The following is a 19,029-nucleotide window of genomic DNA, read 5'->3' as shown; positions in this document are numbered from 1 at the left end:
TTCATGCCGCCTCATAGAAATACAGTCCAATTGTATATATACAGAGTATTTATTTTTTGGGTGTATGTATGTGAAATCTACATGATTGTATATTGTACCTTATGTTACCATCGGATTATGTACAAGAATATGTAAGCAATTATGATTATTTCCAGTATTGGAGTGATATTTATAGTAACATATCATATATTGCATTGTTGCACATACGTCCATTCAAATTAAGAAAAAATAAAGTAATTATTGTGTTGCATCATATGGAGTACAGATACTCCGTATCATTTAACATATATACTACGGAGTATCAAAGATTTTGTATTACTCATTAAAGTTAATACGAAGAACTTGGTAAAAAAATACATTTTTCTTTGAGGAGAAAAAAAATAAATAGATAAAAAAAAAACATTTTTAAAAATATGATAAATATATAATGTTTAAAATAAATTATGCTCCATGACTTGTTATTATTGCCGCTTTACGATGATCATGTTCAATTGTCCATGTTATAGACTTATTGCTAAATGTTATATTTTATACTTGAAAAAGGTATACGTATAAATGGTACGATAAAAACGGTACAATATAAATAGCACGGCGGCCATTAGCTTTGAGATTTATTTAAATGTAATGTGGTAAGCAGAAGTTTTGGATTTGTATGATACAAATCAAAATATATCACTCCATAGTGGTGACTAAGATGATTTACAACCGTAACTTTTTAATTCAAAACAGTCGAGATGAAACTCATATATAATTTTGTGTCCATTTGAAATGTCAATCTTAAACATGCACAAACCATTAAATAAACTTCTTCCATCAAACTATTTATACCAAAGGAGGACACAAAGGTCCAACATTACAAATGTACACATTCTCAAATAAAAACCTACCAATAAAATTAATTAACAATCAATTTGAGTAATCAACTACTAACAATTGCTTTAGACAAAATTAATGATAGTTTAATTATCACAGATTTGGATAAGTATACTGGTAATCTATCTACCAAATTTTCACCTGCCCAACCTTTGCAACCTATCCCATTGCCATTATAGTACTCACCTTGCGCAGCTGGGTACAGGGTACTCCTACTCCTACTCCAGGTTAGATCAAACACCCTGGCATTGTCTTATTCTTCATCCTGATCCTCCTGATCATAACAACAACAGTTATAAATTATCGACTAGAGTTCGGATTATAATGTCCCCGTAGGTCTCTTCCTTAATTTATTTGTATTATCTCAACCTCTAATAACTAAGGACGTTACATTCTTTAATTCAAGTAACGTTAAAAATTCAATTATAAAACATTATATTTCACGAGTTATATTATACGTAAGAAAAATAATGATGGTATAAACTATTAATTTTGGGTGAAATTAATTGAAATTCAGAAAACCCTTATAAATTTTGATGAGACAGTAAATGAGATTATTAACTGCTAGTAGAAGTACAACTTTTGACAATTTCAGCCAAGATTTTATGAAGCAGCTGTTGTCGTAATTAATTGTTTGTTACCCAATTCTTGAAACATGCCAAGTTTAGTTAAGACAAATAGCTTCAAGTTCATCAATTTAATACCACTTTAATAAAAGCTTACAGCAGGTTGAGTTTGCTACCAGTGAACTTTTGTTACAGACTTTTCTGCTGAAAATCAAGACTCTAATTTACTTGCACATTGTGTAATTATAGGAAAATAAAATTCAGAGAGCAAATTCAAATCATATTTTTTTTAAGCATAGGGCAAATTTCATAAACTTCATTCGGATCATTAAAGGTTGCGTTCTATTTAACTAAATTTGAATGATAGGAACTTTATTTGATAATGTATCTAAGTCGTACACTTGTCCGTAATAATATATATATAGCTTATCATCCTCCATATAGCATGATCAATCTTTTCAAGTGATTTTTTTAATCTTGCCATTTTTTCAAGATGAACTATGCACCCACATCATAGAAAATCATCACCATTGTTCAAGTTCACTATTTCCTAAGATCTTGAACCAGGAAGCTAGAACTCATTGTAAATGCAATTTCTCTAATTCTGCGTTTCATCAGTTCAGTAATCAAGATAAAAACAGTACCCATTTCCAATTTTCCCCTTGAAATTAATGTCAAACTCCAATAGAATTGAATGTTTGCCTTTTGGAAGTGCTAACAGCCACATCTACTTTTTGTACTTTGCCTTATATCTAGAGCAATAAACACTCTTCTCTTCTACTCATATTTTGGGTGGGGGTTGGACTTTGAGAATGTTTTAAACCCAAACCTAAACTTCATATGCAAATTTATTTTTACGTACCCCCGAGTATTCCTAGAAATAGGCATATGCTTATAGTATACACATCAATATATGCTTGAATAGATAGGATCAGTATATAACGTTATAATCTATAAGGTACACAAGACATCTAAAACTTCAGCTCAATTATACCTCATTCGAGATTATAATAACCGTCCCATCTAGAACCAATCCAAACCCATACTTTTGCATTGGATGAAGTAGATTCATGGAATTTTTCATGGGTTCCAACTTTAGTGGTCATGCCTATCCTAAAACCTCTCAATTGTTACTTTACACAAGAACAAAATATGCTCTAGTAATTAGAATGTTTAGCATATTTTTGAACCACTTTTTGACTCAAATTTAGACTAGTGTCTAGCATATTATAGGCAGATCTCCCCATATCAAGATTTTGGCTTTCTTTTAAAGAGATTTAGCTAACTCACGTCTAATCTTATAGACTATATAAAGTAATTATGCATGGATTAGTATATAGTACACTCATATGAACATGCAACGTATTTATTTAATTACATCTATGTAGGATCTTATTAGCCCATAAAAGCATTTTTACTTAGACCTAGCTAGACTCCCCTATACAGATCAACCCCATATAACACGATCTCATAGAATTTCGTGCACTATTAATAAAGTATTCTTTTGCACTTTAATTATCATACTAAAGCAAGTTTAGATCTTGGATTAAGCAATAGCTAAACAAATAACCTTTGAAAGTACCAAATCCCATGTGGGCCCCGCAAATGAACATATGGTTATGTAGTCTAATGTACGTTGATGTTATTGGTAATCTATTAATTAAGGAGAGATTAATTGTATAATTAAGGAAAACAAAGTGATTTCTTGGACTAAGCTCACTAATTAATTTGACTAATTGTAAAACACATGCTGCATGTGGGGGGGGGGGGGGACTGTGTTGATTCTCTAACTTGGTCTCTAATTTTTCATTGTTCTAGGCCAGGTTTGTAGCAATCAAGTATTTGTCTTAGCTTGTGAATTCTCTCAAGCACAATTAACTAGTAAAGTTCAAATTAAGCCAATTAACATTGAGCTAATTAGTCCCAATTTAGCATCATAAACTAAACCCAATGGCATACATTGTACTTCTCTCTTTATTATGAACCAAGTCCGCAATTCGTGTTTTTATCATAGGTTAAATATTACGTTTCTGACATGTTATTAATTAAAGACTTAAAGTATATACTCATCTCTTCATTTCGTACTCCATATTAAATATTATTTGTAAACACTATATACATGTTTCACCTTGTATATAATCCTACTTGATGCATTTGTATATGTCTTAATACGTAATAGTGCACACATATTTTAGCATGTGCGGAGTATATATTATGGGGTAGTTTGAAAATTTACGATGAAGTAGCAAACATTTTAGTAACATATATAGTCTATAGATGAGATATTAGATTGTTAAACCCCTACATTAAAAAAGAAAAAAAAAAAAAAAAAGGAAATCAACCTTGATGAATATTCTTTTTCATGATTAACAATCACAAATTTGATAGATATCACATCCAAGTTGACCTACTATAGCTAGCTTTCTTCTTAAATGAATTCGGCCATCCTACCTTAACACCTCCTTCCTCATAAAGGACACCTAACACTTGACCATAATCTTCCAAAAGAGATAATTGCTTCCAATTTTAGAATAAATAATGTTTTGCATGGTTCTAATCAGTAGTTGTTTCTTAAAATAGAAGCAAATAACTTGAAATATCATGACAAATAATAGCAACAAGATCATTAAAAAGGACATCATATATCAATTCCAGTTGACTTTTGACTTTTATATGTCTTTCAAGTGTACTTATATGTTCATTTTTAGAGGAAAATAATAATTTCTAAATGTATAAATAATGTTACAAATACATACATTGATTCTATTTTTTTTATGGAATACTTAATTAATGGGTAAGGTTAGCCTTTTTTGCTATATTTACATTGCAACAGTATCTTAGGCTGCTTAGCTAATCCTTTAAATGAGCAAATGATAGAACTTTGGTATAGAGCTGTCAATTCGGGTAAACGGATCGGCTTTGGGTCGGGTTCAGACATGGATTCCATCTCGGATTTCATGGCTTCATGCCATTTTTCGGAGTCTTGACTCATCATAGCTTGCTTATAGGTGGTAGGCTCTTCACATTTGGAACCATATATGATCACTATTTGTTGTCACAAATGTAAGTGGTAAGCTTGAGTTAATGAAATCGGTATAAGTTGTAAACCGATAAATTGGCCTTTTAAAGGCAAATTGGACTACCGGAGGGTATTCCACCCACCCAATTGGACTACCGGAGGGTATTAAGCACCATGGTTAACATTTCGCCAATTTTTATTTTCGGGCGAAAAAAGTCAAAAAATTCCAAAATTGAAGATTAATATCCACGCTTTTTGAGAAATTTTGAAGGTTTAGGGCCCCGATGCAGAAAAGTCTTGATATTTTAGGGGATACATCTCGGGGTCATATAATACCGTTTGGAACCATATATGATCCTTATATGTTGTCGTAATTGTTCGTAGTAGGCTTGAGTTAATGAAATCGGTGCAAATTATAAACCGGTAAATTGACCGTTTAAAGACAAATCGGATATTTCCATCCACCAAATTGGACTCTCGGAGGGTATTAGGGATCATTGTAAAAGTTTCGGCAATTTTTATTGTCGGGTGAAAAAAGTCAAAATTTTCAAAATTGAAGGCTAATATCTACGATTTTTGAGAAATTTTGGAGGATTCGGGGTCCGGTGTCGAAAAGTCTTATTCTAGGAGATGCATCTCGGGGCCATATAATCATTATGATTGGAACCATTTATGTTCATTATGGCCTTGTTTGGCAAGTGGCTGTTGGCGGTTGGCTGTTGGGTGGTTCACTTGGCTTGTTTGACCAGCTGATATGTTTGGCTGTTTATAATGGCTTTTGAAATTGACTGTTAAAGCTGGCTGTTTATAAAAGTGTTTGGTAAATTAATTGTTGGTAGTTGGCTGTTTATTAGATAATTTGTGGGCCAACAAGCCAAAAGCCAACAAAAAAGCTACTCAAAGCAGCTTTTTCATTTTGGCTTAAAAGCCAGCTTTTTCACTGGCTAAAAAGCCAATTACTAAACACATTTTTTGGCTGTTTGACCACATAAAAAGGCCAAAAGCCAAAAGCTAACCAAAAATCCACCAAAAAGCCATTTACCAAACATGACCTATATGCTGTCATAAATGTTCGTGGCAGGCTTGATTTAATGAAATCGGTGCAAGTTGTAAACCGGTAAATTGACTGTTAAAAGACAAATTGGATAGTTCAACCCACTCAATTGGACTACCGGAGGGTATTAGGGACCATGGTAAGAATTTCGGCTATTTTTATTTCCGGGCGGAAAAAAAGTCTAAAATTTCCAAAATTGAAGGCTAATATCCACGATTTTTGAGAAATTTTGGAGGTTTCATGTACGGTGTTAAAAAGTCTTGAGATTTTAAGGAATACATCCCGGGGTCATATAAAGACGTTTGGAACCATATATGATCATTATATGTTGTCATAAATGTTCGTGGTAGGCTTGATTTAATGAAATCGATGCAAGTTATAAACCTGTAAATAAGCAGTTTAAAGGCAAATTGGATGGTTCCACCCACCCAATTGGAATCCCGAAGGGTAGTATGGACCATGGTAAAAATTTCGGGAATTATTATTTCCGGGCGAAAAAGTCAAAAAATACCAAAAAATAAAGGCTAATATTCACGCTTTTTGAGAAATTTTGGAGGTTTCGAGGCCCGGCATCGAAAAGCTTTGAGATTCTAGGGAATACCTCTCAGGGTCATATAATTTCGTTTGGAACCATATATGATCACTATTTGTTGTCACAAATGTAAGTGGTAAGCTTGAGTTAATGAAATCGGTGTAAGTTGTAAACCGATAAATTGGCCGTTTAAAGGCAAATTTGACTACCAGAGGGTATTCCACCCACTCAATTGGACTACCGGAGGATATTAAGATCCATGGTTAACATTTCGCCAATTTTTATTTTCGGGCGAAAAAAGTCAAAAAATTTCTAAATTTGAAGGTTATATCCACGCTTTTTGAGAAATTTTGAAGGTTTAGGGGCCCGGTGCATAAAAGTCTTGATATTTTAAGGGATACATCTCGGGGTCATATAATATTGTTTGTAACCATATATGATCCTAATATGTTGCCGTAAATGTTCGTAGTAGGCTTGAGTTAATGAAATCAATGCAAGTTGTAAACCGGTAAATTGGCCGTTTAAAGACAAATCGGATGTTTCCATCCACCCAATTGGACTCCCGAAGGGTATTAGGGATCATTGTAAAAATTTCGGCAATTTATATTTTCGGGTGAAAAAAAAAGCCAAAAATTTCAAAATTGAATGCTAATATCCACGATTTTTGAGAAAGTTTGGAGATTTCGGGCACGGTGTTGAAAAGCCTTGAGATTTTAAGGAATACATCTCGGGGTCATATAAAGACATTTGGAACCATATATGATTAGTATATGTTGTCATAAATGTTCGTGGTAGGCTTTATTCAATGAAATCAGTGCAAGTTATAAACTGATAAATAGGCAGTTTAAAGGCTAATTGGATGGTTCTACCCACCCAATTGGACTCCCGAAGGATATTATGGACCATGGTAAACATTTCGGAAATGATTATTTCCGGGCAAAATAAGTCAAAAAATTCTAAAAAATAAAGGCTAATATTCACGCTTTTTGAGAAATTTTGGAGGTTTCGGGGTCTGGCATCGAAAAGCTTTGAGATTCTAGGGAATACCTCTCAGGGTCATATAATTTTGTTTGGAACCATATATGATCACTATTTGTTGTCACAAATGTAAGTGGTAAGCTTGAGTTAATGAAATCAGTGTAAGTTGTAAATCGATAAATTGGTCGTTTAAAGGCAAATTGGACTACCGGAGGGTATTCAACCCACCCAATTGGACTATCGGAGGGTATTAAGCACCATGGTTAACATTTGGCCAATTTTTATTTTCGGGCAAAAAAAGTAAAAAAATTCCAAAATTGAAGGTTAATATCTACGCTTTTTGAGAAATTTTGAAGGTTTAGGGGCCCGGTGCAGAAAAGTCTTGATATTTTAGGGGATACATCTCGGGGTCATATAATACTGTTTGGAACCATATATGATCCTTATATGTAGTCGTAAATGTTCGTAGTAGGCTTAAGTTAATGAAATCAGTGCAAGTTGTAAACCGGTAAATTGGTCGTTTAAAGACAAATCGGATATTTCCATCCACCCAATTGGACACCCGGAGGGTATTAAGGATCATTGTAAAAATTTCGGCAATTTTTATTTTCGGGTGAAAAAAAAAAAGTAAAAAATTTCAAAATTGAAGGCTAATATCCTCGATTTTTGAGAAATTTTGGGGGATTCGGGGTCCGGTATCGAAAACTCTTGAAATTCTAGGGGATACATCTCGGGTTCATATAATGCCATTTATGATCATTATATGTTTTCATAAATGTTCGTGGTAGGTTTTATTTAATGAAATCGGTGCAAGTTATAAACCGGTAAATAGGCAGTTTAAAGGCTAATTGGATGGTTCCACCCACCCAATTGGACTCCCGAAGGGGAGTATGGAACATGGTAAGAAATTTTGGCAATTATTATTTGCAGGCGAAAAAAGTAAAAAAATTCCAAAAAATAAAGGCTAATATTCACGCTTTTTGAGAAATTTTGAAGGTTTCAGGGCCCGGCATCGAAAAGTTTGAGATTCTAGGGAATACCTCTCAGGGTCATATAATTTCGTTTGGAAACATATATGATCACTATTTGTTGTCACAAATGTAAGTGGCAAGTTTGAGATAATGAAATCGGTGCAAGTTGTAAATCGATAAATTGGCCGTTTAAAGGCAAATTGGACTACCGGAGGGTATTCCACCCACCCAGCTGGACTACCGGAGGGTATTAAGCACCATGGTTAAAATTTTAACAATTTTTATTTTCGGGCGAAAAAAAGTCAAAAAATTATAAAATTGAAGGTTAATATCCATGCTTTTTGTGAAATTTTGAAGGTTTAGGGGCCCGGTGCAAAAAAGTCTTGATATTTTAGGGGATACATCTCAGGGTCATATAATACCGTTTAGAACCATATATGATCCTTATATGTTGTCGTAAATGTTCGTAGTAGGCTTGAGTTAATGAAATCGGTGCAAGTTGTAAACCGGTAAATTGGTCGTTTAAAGACAAATCGGATATTTCCATCCACCCAATTGGAATCCCGGAGGATATTAGGGATTATTGTAAAAAAAAATTCGGCAATTTTTATTTTTGGGTGAAAAAAAAGTCAAAATTTTCAAAAGTGAAGGTTAATATCCACAATTTTTGAGAAATTTTGGAGGATTCGGGGTCCGGTGTCGAAAAGACATGAAATTCTAGGGGATACATGTCGGGGTCATATAATGCCGTTTAGAACCATTTATGATCATTATATGTTGACATAAATGTTCGTGGTAGGCTTTATTTAATGAAATTAGTGCAAGTTATAAAACTGTAAATAGGCAGTTTAAAGGCAAATTGGATGGTTCCACCCACCCAATTTGAATCCCGAAGGGTAGTATGGACCATGGTAAACATTTCGGCAATTATTATTTCCGGGCGAAAAAAAGTCAAAAAATTCCAAAAAATAATAAAGGCTAATATCTACGCTTTTTGAGAAATTTTGGAGGTTTCGGGGCCCTGCATCGAAAAGCTTTGAGATTCTAGGGAATACCTCTCAGGGTCATATAATTTCGTTTGGAACCATATATATGAATAATATGATCATTATTTGTTGTCACAAATTTAAGTGGTAAGCTTGAGTTAATGAAATCGGTGCAAGTTGTAAACCGATAAATTGGCCGTTTAAAGGCAAATTGGAATACTGAAGGGTATTCCACCCACCCAATTGGACTACTGGAGGGTATTAAGCACCATGGTTAACATTTCGCCAATTTTTATTTTCGGGCGAAAAAAGTCAAAAAATTCCAAAATTGAAGGTTAATATCCACGTTTTTTGAGAAATTTTGAAGGTTTAGGGGCCCGGTGCAGAAAGGTCTTGATATTTTAGGGGATACATCTCGGGGTCATATAGTGTCGTTTGGAACCATATATGATCCTTATATGTTGTCGTAAATGTTCGTAGTAGGTTTGAGTTAATAAAATCTGTGCAAGTTGTAAACCAGTAAATTCGTCGTTTAAAGACTAATCGGATATTTCCATCCACCCAATTGGACTCCCGGAGGGTATTAGGAATCATTGTAAAAATTTCGGCAATTTTTATTTTCGGGTGAAAAAAAAGTCAAAATTTTCAAAATTGAAGGCTAATATCCACGATTTTTGAGAAATTTTGGAGGATTTGGGGTCCGGTGTCGAAAAGTCTTGAAATTCTAGGGGATACATCTCGGGGTCATATAATATCGGTTGGAACCATTTATGATCATTATATGATGTCATAAATGTTTGTGGTAGGCTTGATTTAATGAAATCGGTGTAAGTTGTAAACCGGTAAATTGACCGTTTAAAGACAAATTGGATAGTTCATTCCATTTAATTGGAATCCGGAGGGTATTAGGGACCATGGTAAATATTTCGCCAATTTTTATTTTTGGGTGGAAAAAAGTCAAAAAATTCTTAAATTTTTAAAATTGAAGGCTAATATCCACGATTTTTGAGAAATTTTGGAGGATTTGGGGTCCGGTATCGAAAAGTCTTGAAATTCTAGGGGATATATCTCGGGGTCATATAATACCGTTTGGAACCATTTATGATCATTATATGTTTTTATAAATGTTCGTAGTAGGCTTGATTTAACGAAATCGGTGCAAGTTGTAAACCGGTATGGACCATGGTAAACATTCCACGCTTTTTGAGTCTTCAGGGCCCGGTGTCGAAAAGTTTTTAAATTCTAGGGAATAGATTTTGGGGTTATAGAATGTCATTTTGGAACCATATATGATCATTATTTCTTGTTATAAATGTTTCTTGTAAGCTTGTAATAATGAAACCGGTTGTAAACCGATAAATTGGTCGTTTAAAGGGAAATTGGATGGTTCCACCTACCCAATTGGATTCCCGGAGGGTATTAGGGACCATGGTAAACATTTCGGCAATTTTTAAGCCCGTGTGAAAAAAAGTGAAAAAATTACAAAATTGAAGGCTATATCCATGCTTTTTGAGAAATTTAGAATGTTTCGGGGTCCGGTGTCGAAAAACATTGTTATTTTAGAAGATACATCTCGGGGTCATATAAAGCCGTTTGGAAACATATATGATCATTATATGTTGTCGTAAATGTTCGTGGTAAGCTTGAGTTAATGAAATCGGTGCAAGTTGTAAACCGTAAATTGGTTGTTTAAAGGAAAATTGGATTGTTCCACCCACCCAATTGGATTCTCGAAGAGTATTAGGGACCATAGTAAACATTTCGGCAATTTTATTTCCGTGCGAAAAAAGTAAAAAAATTCCAAAATTGAAGTCTAATATCCACATTTATTAAGAAATTTTGGACATTTTGGGGCCCATTGACGAAAACCCTTGAGATTTTAGGGAATACATCTTAGGGTTATATAATGTCATTTGGAACTATATATAATCATTATATGTTGTCATTAATGTTCTTGGTACTTGGTAGACTTGAATTAATGAAATCGGTGCAAGTTGTAAAACGATAGATTGGTTGTTTAAAGGCAATTTGTATAGTTCCACCCACCCAATTGGACTCCCGAAGGGTATTAGGGACTAAACATTTCGGCAATTTTTATTTCCAGGCGAAAAAAAGTCAAAAAAATTCTAAAATTAAAGGCTTATATCCATGTTTTTTGAGAAATTTTGGAGGTTTCGGCCTTTGGTAGAATACCAAATTGCAAATTTAAGTATTACTCTCAAGTCCCAACGCGTATAAAAAATTACTCTTTAATACTAAAAATTTGCCTCAAACCTAAAAATTTACTTCCAAATTTAATCCTAAAAAAAAAAAATTAATAAAAAAAATATAATAAAATTTGATTTCATGTTTTAAATACCATTGCCTAACTAAAGTTAAAAACTTTACTAAATAAGTAGCTAACTTAGTTTTAGTAATATTTTCATTTAGGGCCTGTTCACATTTACTTAATTTTAGTTCAGCTCCAATCAGTTCAGTTCAGTTCAGTTTAGTTCAGTTCAACTCCTGATTTCTCTCTCTCATAAAATATTCATTTCAGCTCAGTTCAATTCAGTTCAATTCACCTCCAATCAGTTCAGTTCAGTTCAATAAATTATTTCAGTTCAATTCAATTATTTGGGTTTTTTAGATAGGATGGTATAGTATAGTTATAGACCTTATAAGTGAGAGTATGAGCACGCTATAATATCACCTGATGGATGATGGCGACTTCAGCCCCAATAATTTACAACCAAACAATAATTCATGCAAATACATACGAGGAGGTGAAAGGAGTAAAAAGTTGAAAATGGCCACCCTTAAGTAAATGCAATGTTCTTCAGTTTTTAACAAACAACCTACAAAAAAAAAAATGTACTCCATTTTGTACTATAATTTCATATTCACAATAAAGATGGATTTAAAATATCATAAGCTCGAGGGTTACCTAATTTCTTCACGTTAGAAAGCTTTTTTGTTTCTAATTAACATTCGTTTGAGAAATGAGAATGATCAAGGTCGAAGAAGCAGATAGTAAAATAAAAATGATAAAATTTATTAGAGGATGTAAATCAAATTTTTTATAACCAATACGAGCCAATCATTAATTAATTCTTGAATTTAATAAAGACATGATGAATTAATGATTCTACATTCCATATTGAATTTTGCATGACTTGTAGGTTATTCTTAACGTCTTTGATTGACACGCAAACCACCACATCATGTCGAGTATTCTTTTGGCAATGTGATGGAACTCATCTCTTCAACCACAAGATTTCTACCCAAAATGGATAATTATAAAACTAAGGAAAGCAAATTTGCTAGAACCATACCCTAAAAAAACAGTTCAAGTACTAAAGAAGAGTTAAAAAAGCATACGGAAGAATCACACCATTATAATGCAATTTACTGTGGGGTATTATCAACTTTCTTTCCAACCTATTGGTAAAATTCAAAATGAATATTATTGAATTATTTATAGAGAAAATACAAGTTGATATCTGATATCAATTTGTTTTGTTAATATCAAGGGCAATTTGGTCTATTTTCCATTTAAATGATGGGCAAATATGTCTTTCTGCATTTGCCATGGCTGTTTCGTAATAAGTATCCCCGTTTTCTCCAATATTGACGTTGACGTTAACGAAGGACGTTTCCCTCATCTGAAACCCTCTAGGATTTTCAATACTCCATAGTCAGCAGTTAAACCAGGAACTTTGGCCTCAATTTCGACGACGCTTTATCGCAGTATCTAGTACTGAGGACGTAAAAATAAAGTTGGAGTTTTTAAGTCGAAATGGACTGTACAAACCATAATGAAATCTGTCGGCGACGGAAATGGCTTCGTTGGTTAAATTGAATTCATAAAATTAGGTAATTGAACTTATTGAATTTTGAAATTGTGGTATAATAGGTTGATTCTCGAATTGTATTGTGGTAGTGGAATGTTATTTTTTATGCAATTAGAATTGTAATATTTTTTAATTGCGATTAAAATTGGATTATAACATTTGTGATTAAACTTGTTTAAATTTGATTGAAACATTGAATATTGATATTGTCGTAACCATACCTGAAAATTGACACTATCAGGACTTAAGGCTTCAACAAAGATAACTTGAAAGCATATCTCCGATAACACTGGCTAATTTTGAAGCCAAGCTCCAAATTCTGATCCTTTTTTTTTTGGCGATTAACCATATTAACCTAGAGCTACCCATATCTTCTTTGTTTTCTCTCTCCTTAAGTTTTTTGGGTGATGATTTTCTCTCTCCTCTTACCCAGATCTCTGTAAAGTAAAGGAAGTAATGTACTCCGTACTAATGTCGTTAGTCTTTCCGTGAATTAAACTTCTGTAACACGTTTTTTAAAAGAAAAGTAAAAAATAGAGTACAACTCAGCATAAGGAATATTTTATGAATACTTTATTAAAAGGTATGCTACTATTTACGAGATTGCCATGATATTAACAAAGGTTGTTGATATGTGATATTAATGGGGTGTGACTCTTATTTATATACAAACTTATTGGTGTTTATAACTTAAAATTTATAAGCGCCTAAATAAATCATGTTATAACAGGTGGTAAGATGATGTCTTAATTTCACGAATCAACTAATTATTGGCCTAAAACTCTGAACTATATCACATGATGTGAGTTGTATTAGCAACATGAGCTTTACAATTGCCTATGGTATAGAAGATGTTGACTTAAGTGTGATTTGGCCAATAAAAACCAATGCCATTAAAGTAGGTTCCACCATAAGCAATTTGGATGGATAGTAATTATAGCTTGATGATGATATAAAAGGTGGTTGCTGATCTTAATATGTACGGGTAGGATGTACTAGCAAGGATTCTAGTAGTTATTTATTTATTTTTATTTTTTTTACCGATTTTTCTTTACTTGGTGAAGTATGCTGTAAGAGACACCAATCGTTTTTGTAATATTGATATTTGATTAAGTAACAAGATTGTTGCCTACAATTTATGTTCGGGATGTATACGAATTATAGATGATCAAAGTTAACAGACTTCGACATAAAGTTTGAAACTTATCTACCAACCCCACTCCGCTTAAAAAAAACAAAATTTATTGCATCATTATTCAATTACCACCGGGCTAAGCTAAGCAGTCAAAGAGATGATCCTTGAATTTGTACTTTGAACAAAGAATCTCTTCTCTCATCTACTCATGTAAGTTGTAAGTAGAATTTTTGTTTTTCACTTGACCGTTTCTTTTAACTTTTCAGCTTTATTAAAATAACACCGTCCTTCCAATTCTAAGCTTAAACACTATTTCACTCTTCACAATTTTGGCAAAAAAGACATCATATTTAAAGCTGCTTGCCATTTGTATTGTGCTTCAGAATTTTCTTCCAACCTTAAGTATGGATTGGTGGAGGCATTTAGTATTATTAATTACAGAAAAATAATAAATTCAAAAGTAATTAAATAAAATAAAAAATAGTACTAATATTATTGATTTTTTTTAATTAAAAAAAAAAAAAGCATTTTCCAAAGCAGAAATCTGCAGCTGCAAAAAAGACAGAGAAATGGGACAATGATGTCTACTATTCTCCAACATGTAACTTTGAACCGTATACGGTATGTATTACAATTACAACTACTTACAATTTATGAGTATAACAAATGCTGTCACAGTATAGGACGACAGTGCTCTACTCAAGTTAGACCTCTTAAAACATAAAAACATGTATAACTAAACTCACAACAAAGATAATCATAAATAAATCATTTGTCGCGTTACTAATTGAGAACAAAATATCCAAACAAATCTATGTCCTTCATATTTCACATATCTGGCTTCACATGATTATTAATTTCCTCCTAATTGAGAAAATAACAAGTTCATTAGCATGTTTGTGGCCTTTCGTGAGGGGAATTATGTTTAAAAATTGTGCGGAATTCACCTTTTGACCTCAATGTTGATATTTGAAAATATGAACCAAATTGTTTAGCTTAAATCATACAAAGTTGAACCAAAATTTTTATCATCAATGTTGTTGATTACAAACTCATAATTCAAATTCTGCTAAAAGGTATACTTTTACAGTGAATCTGTGAACCAATTTCTCATATATGGTCCTAAAATCCTAGTGCCCAAGTGGACCTTCAAAGGACTCAAAGAGGTGCATCAGAACATTAGGGGGGGGACTTTTTCCCAAATATTGACAAATCTTATACTGTATAACTGTATAAGCATTCTACAAGGATATACTACGTATTGAAGATGACGCATGCCAATTAATATTAAGCAATTATACTTCTAGTTCTTGTATATATCGCAAATTATTAAGTAGTCATGTTAGACCATCGACACTATAACAAGAGTAAGTTCTCTTCAACAACTCAATTATCTTAATACATATATTTGAAGAGAAAATGTTAAGATGTGCATAAGTCTTTTAGTTACAATATTAGGTTCTCGTATTTAATCTGTAGCAAAACATAGCTATGTGCCCATACCCGATACTCGTAACCTTTACGAGTTATACAGAAGTTATATGGACTCAAGAGCGCGTGTACAATGCAAGCTCACTCCTCAGTTCTTACTACAGAGTACCTCTGAGAACTTAGCAATGGCTTGATAAAATAAACAAGGATGATGACCACACCCAAGCCTTAACCTGACGCATACAAAGAAAAAAAAATTCTGGAAATCCTAATTCAGATAATAATGACCAAAAACAAGCAGAAAGGAACAAAAATGGCCTGCCAAACTAATGCTTATTACACCTGCAAAGTGCAGGACAAGGCAGAGGATAATAAAAACGAAAAAAAAACCTTGATTAAAGTATTCCAAAACCTGTTTAAAACCATACAACAGTCAGATGTACTAAATTAACAGACCCAAAAATTATTTGTCATCAAGCAAATTGTCATGATGTTATTACACATAGGTACCAAAGTCTAAAATCCTCTTTTATCATATTGAACTAGAATATGAAATGTCGCAATCTTTCTCCAATATCATTGCATCATAATTCCCATATTCAACCTAGGATATTCCATTACCAAACAAAGACCTTAGATTTCATGACATCATATCAGGCCATAGTGTAGATAGTGGATATCTTTCAGGACCAAACAAAGGATCACAACACAGAAGATTAGCATTTAGTCAAATAATGAAATTTTTTTAGCGCGTCATTAAGATTGAATCTTAAGTCATTACCGACAAACTCGAATGTTTAGCTAGCTCTAAATCACATAGAATCCAATGGATTGGACTAAAGTCTAAGCTCACTGGCCCAATCACATTATTCTTGTGCCTGGATTAGGAAGAGAGCACTTTGATATAAAAATTCCTAGTTTCCTACCCTCTCGTTGCTCGCATCTAATCATGTAAGCTTGAGTCCTAAAACTACATCATCACCCATAATTTGTGTCCATCAACAATTTATATATGGTCTTACTTTTACAGGTGCATGATCATTTGATTTATTATGCTATGGGTACACATGGGCCCAATCTGGGCTGCCCCTCTTAAGCCACAAACCCAGATTGGTTAGAAGCCTAACTGTGTGTGATGACAAAAAGGGATACAAGGTTCAAATATGGGAGGTGTGGAAAAAAAAACACAATGCTTTTACTACCCTCTAATACCCCTTATGTGACATGCTACACATCAAGTGTAAGTAGACCTGAGCAAAACTATCTGATTATCCGATAATCCGAAGATCCGATTCGCACCCGATCCGAAAATTTAGGATAACCGATCCGATAACATTTTCGGATCGGATACCCGATCCGAAATTTTCGGATATCCGAATATCCGAAAATAAAGTCGGATGTCGGATATCGGATCGGATATCCGATCCTATATCCGAAAATTACGTTTTTTTACCCATATTTTAAAGTTCAAATATTATCCATATGCCCATTGCCCAACAGCCCAAGCCCAACAAAAACTTGACTTACCCTAATTTCAATATTGTCCGCCTCTCTTTTCTCAAGTTCTCAGTTAGTTTTCTCAGTTTCTCACTCCTCTAGTCCTCTTCTCTCTCGAGCTCTCCTCTTTAGTCTCTACTTCTTTTCTCAGAACTTTAGAAGTCAGATCTACACCACCACATCTCCGACCATCGTCAAAGACTCAAAACCACCACAATCTTCCCTCACTTTTCCATTAGAAGCGGCGCCGCCCCTCACTCCTCCACCAGAAGCGGCGACGCCCCTCACTCCTCCACCAAGGTAATTAGCCCTTTTCCTCTTTTGATATAATTTATAATTTTAATTAGTTAATTGGGTTTTCGAAATTCTATTGTTCTGCTCTTTTGCTTCTTCTTGTGCTTCATTTTTAGGTTCCATTGTTGTTGATTAAATTTGGAGAAATGTTAATATCTGAAATTTTTGTTGTTGCAGAGTTGTTGACTTGCCGTATGCTGATACTTTGTTGATCCGCTATCGGTTTTCGACGTTGATGACTTTTTTTTAGTATAAGATAAAAATATAAAATGCATGTATTGTTAACATTTGGACATTAATGTATTTGGACTTTAAATTTTCTTTGTTATATAATTTGTACTTTTGTAGTAGTTAACTAGTTACCCAATTAGTTTGCATTTTGGCAGGTTATTTGTATTTTGTAATTTTATTATTTTGTTTTTTCTGAAAATTAGTTGTGGACAATATTTACAAGTCCATTAGTCCACTTTTTTAATAGGATAATTACACATCTATTTTATCTCTCTTTTTTCAGTGAGTAACATGAGGAGAAAATGGGAAAAAAAAATCAATTTTGCCATTTAAAACAACTAGTAATCAAAGTAGTCGGATATAGGATATCCGATATATCCGATCCGAAAATTTTGGATATCCGGATTTTCGGATATTCGAACATTTCGGATCGGATACAAATATCAAATATACGTATTTTCGGATACGGATATCCGATCCGAAATGGGATTTTGGATCGGATATCCGAACCGTGATCAGGCCTGAGTAAGCATAGAATTCATAATTTCATACTTCGTATAATAGTTAAAAGTAGTAAGAACTAGTAAGCAAGTTCTCATTCTAAAAAGTCACTCTTTTAAATAATGTTACCCTGGTATAACGTATAATCATCAATTTTTACTAAGAAAAAAAGGTTCATAATTAGCTGCCATAGACTCCCTCAGAAGAGAGAAAAAAAAAAAAAAACTGCCATAGACAATTGACATCTTTCACTTCAAAAACTACTAAATCAACGACAGTAATTGGATCAAATATGTCATAAGGAACCACCATAATTAACATTGTAGACCGTGTGGATCAAAGGTGCCTATAGTTCATACAGCTAAGTTGTAAAGTCAATACACTCTTCAAGGTTCAGGGTGCATCCCTTATCTTTTAGACAGATGATTGACAAACCTCTAAGAATGGAGCACCAAGGCCTTTTAAAGTAAATTCTGGCATTTTTTGGATTTATTTTTTCCCTTTACTATAGCCGGTAGCATTAGGAAGAAAATAAAGCTAACAGTGAACTCTCAGATTTAACTCTCCTAAATCTTATTTGCACCCTAATGCTTAATTAAATTTCAAGGACCGTGGTCTCTCACTCCAATAGGATCAACTTCGGAAAATTAAAACTTGGGGACTACAAGAAGTTAACTATACTCGGAAATACCTTTCTCTAATCCTGCAAAGAATGGGTAAAAGAGATTGAATAATAAAATCTTGACAAAGGAAAGAGTGAAATTGATTGGTCTTTAAAGCTAAAAAAAACGTAGAAGCATGATGTGAATTACATCTATCATAGCCATGTCAAGGAATATGGTGGGCAGCGGACTACATTAGATCGACTAAAACTAGAAAACAAGGTACTTATTTAACAACTTGAGTACAGTTCATTAGTTTAGCCTACCCACACAAATGTAGAATGCCTGTACATAAAAACATTGACGAAAAGGGCTTCCTCCATTCCCTACCTAAAAAGGGGCCATTCACATATAATTGCATATACATAACAAGCAGCTTTAATTTGAAATAATGAACACATTAAAGATTTGGTGTAGGAGACAAGATCAAATAATTTTTCTGCCAACAAATTTATACATTGTCCTC

General features: G+C 33.4%; 1 long non-coding RNA gene across 1 annotated transcript; it reads left to right on the top strand.

Annotated features, from left to right (window-relative positions):
- Positions 1–16,838: 16,838 nt before the first annotated feature.
- Positions 16,839–18,126, top strand: LOC110728905. Its single transcript, XR_002512789.1, has 2 exons — positions 16,839–17,175; positions 17,347–18,126. It is a non-coding gene; the product is annotated as an uncharacterized LOC110728905 (long non-coding RNA).
- Positions 18,127–19,029: the final 903 nt, after the last annotated feature.

Source organism: Chenopodium quinoa, unplaced genomic scaffold (genome assembly GCF_001683475.1).
Source record: "Chenopodium quinoa cultivar QQ74 unplaced genomic scaffold, ASM168347v1, whole genome shotgun sequence".
In the NCBI taxonomy this organism is placed as follows: Eukaryota; Viridiplantae; Streptophyta; class Magnoliopsida; order Caryophyllales; family Amaranthaceae; genus Chenopodium; species Chenopodium quinoa.
This window is presented reverse-complemented; position numbering and strand designations above follow the sequence as displayed.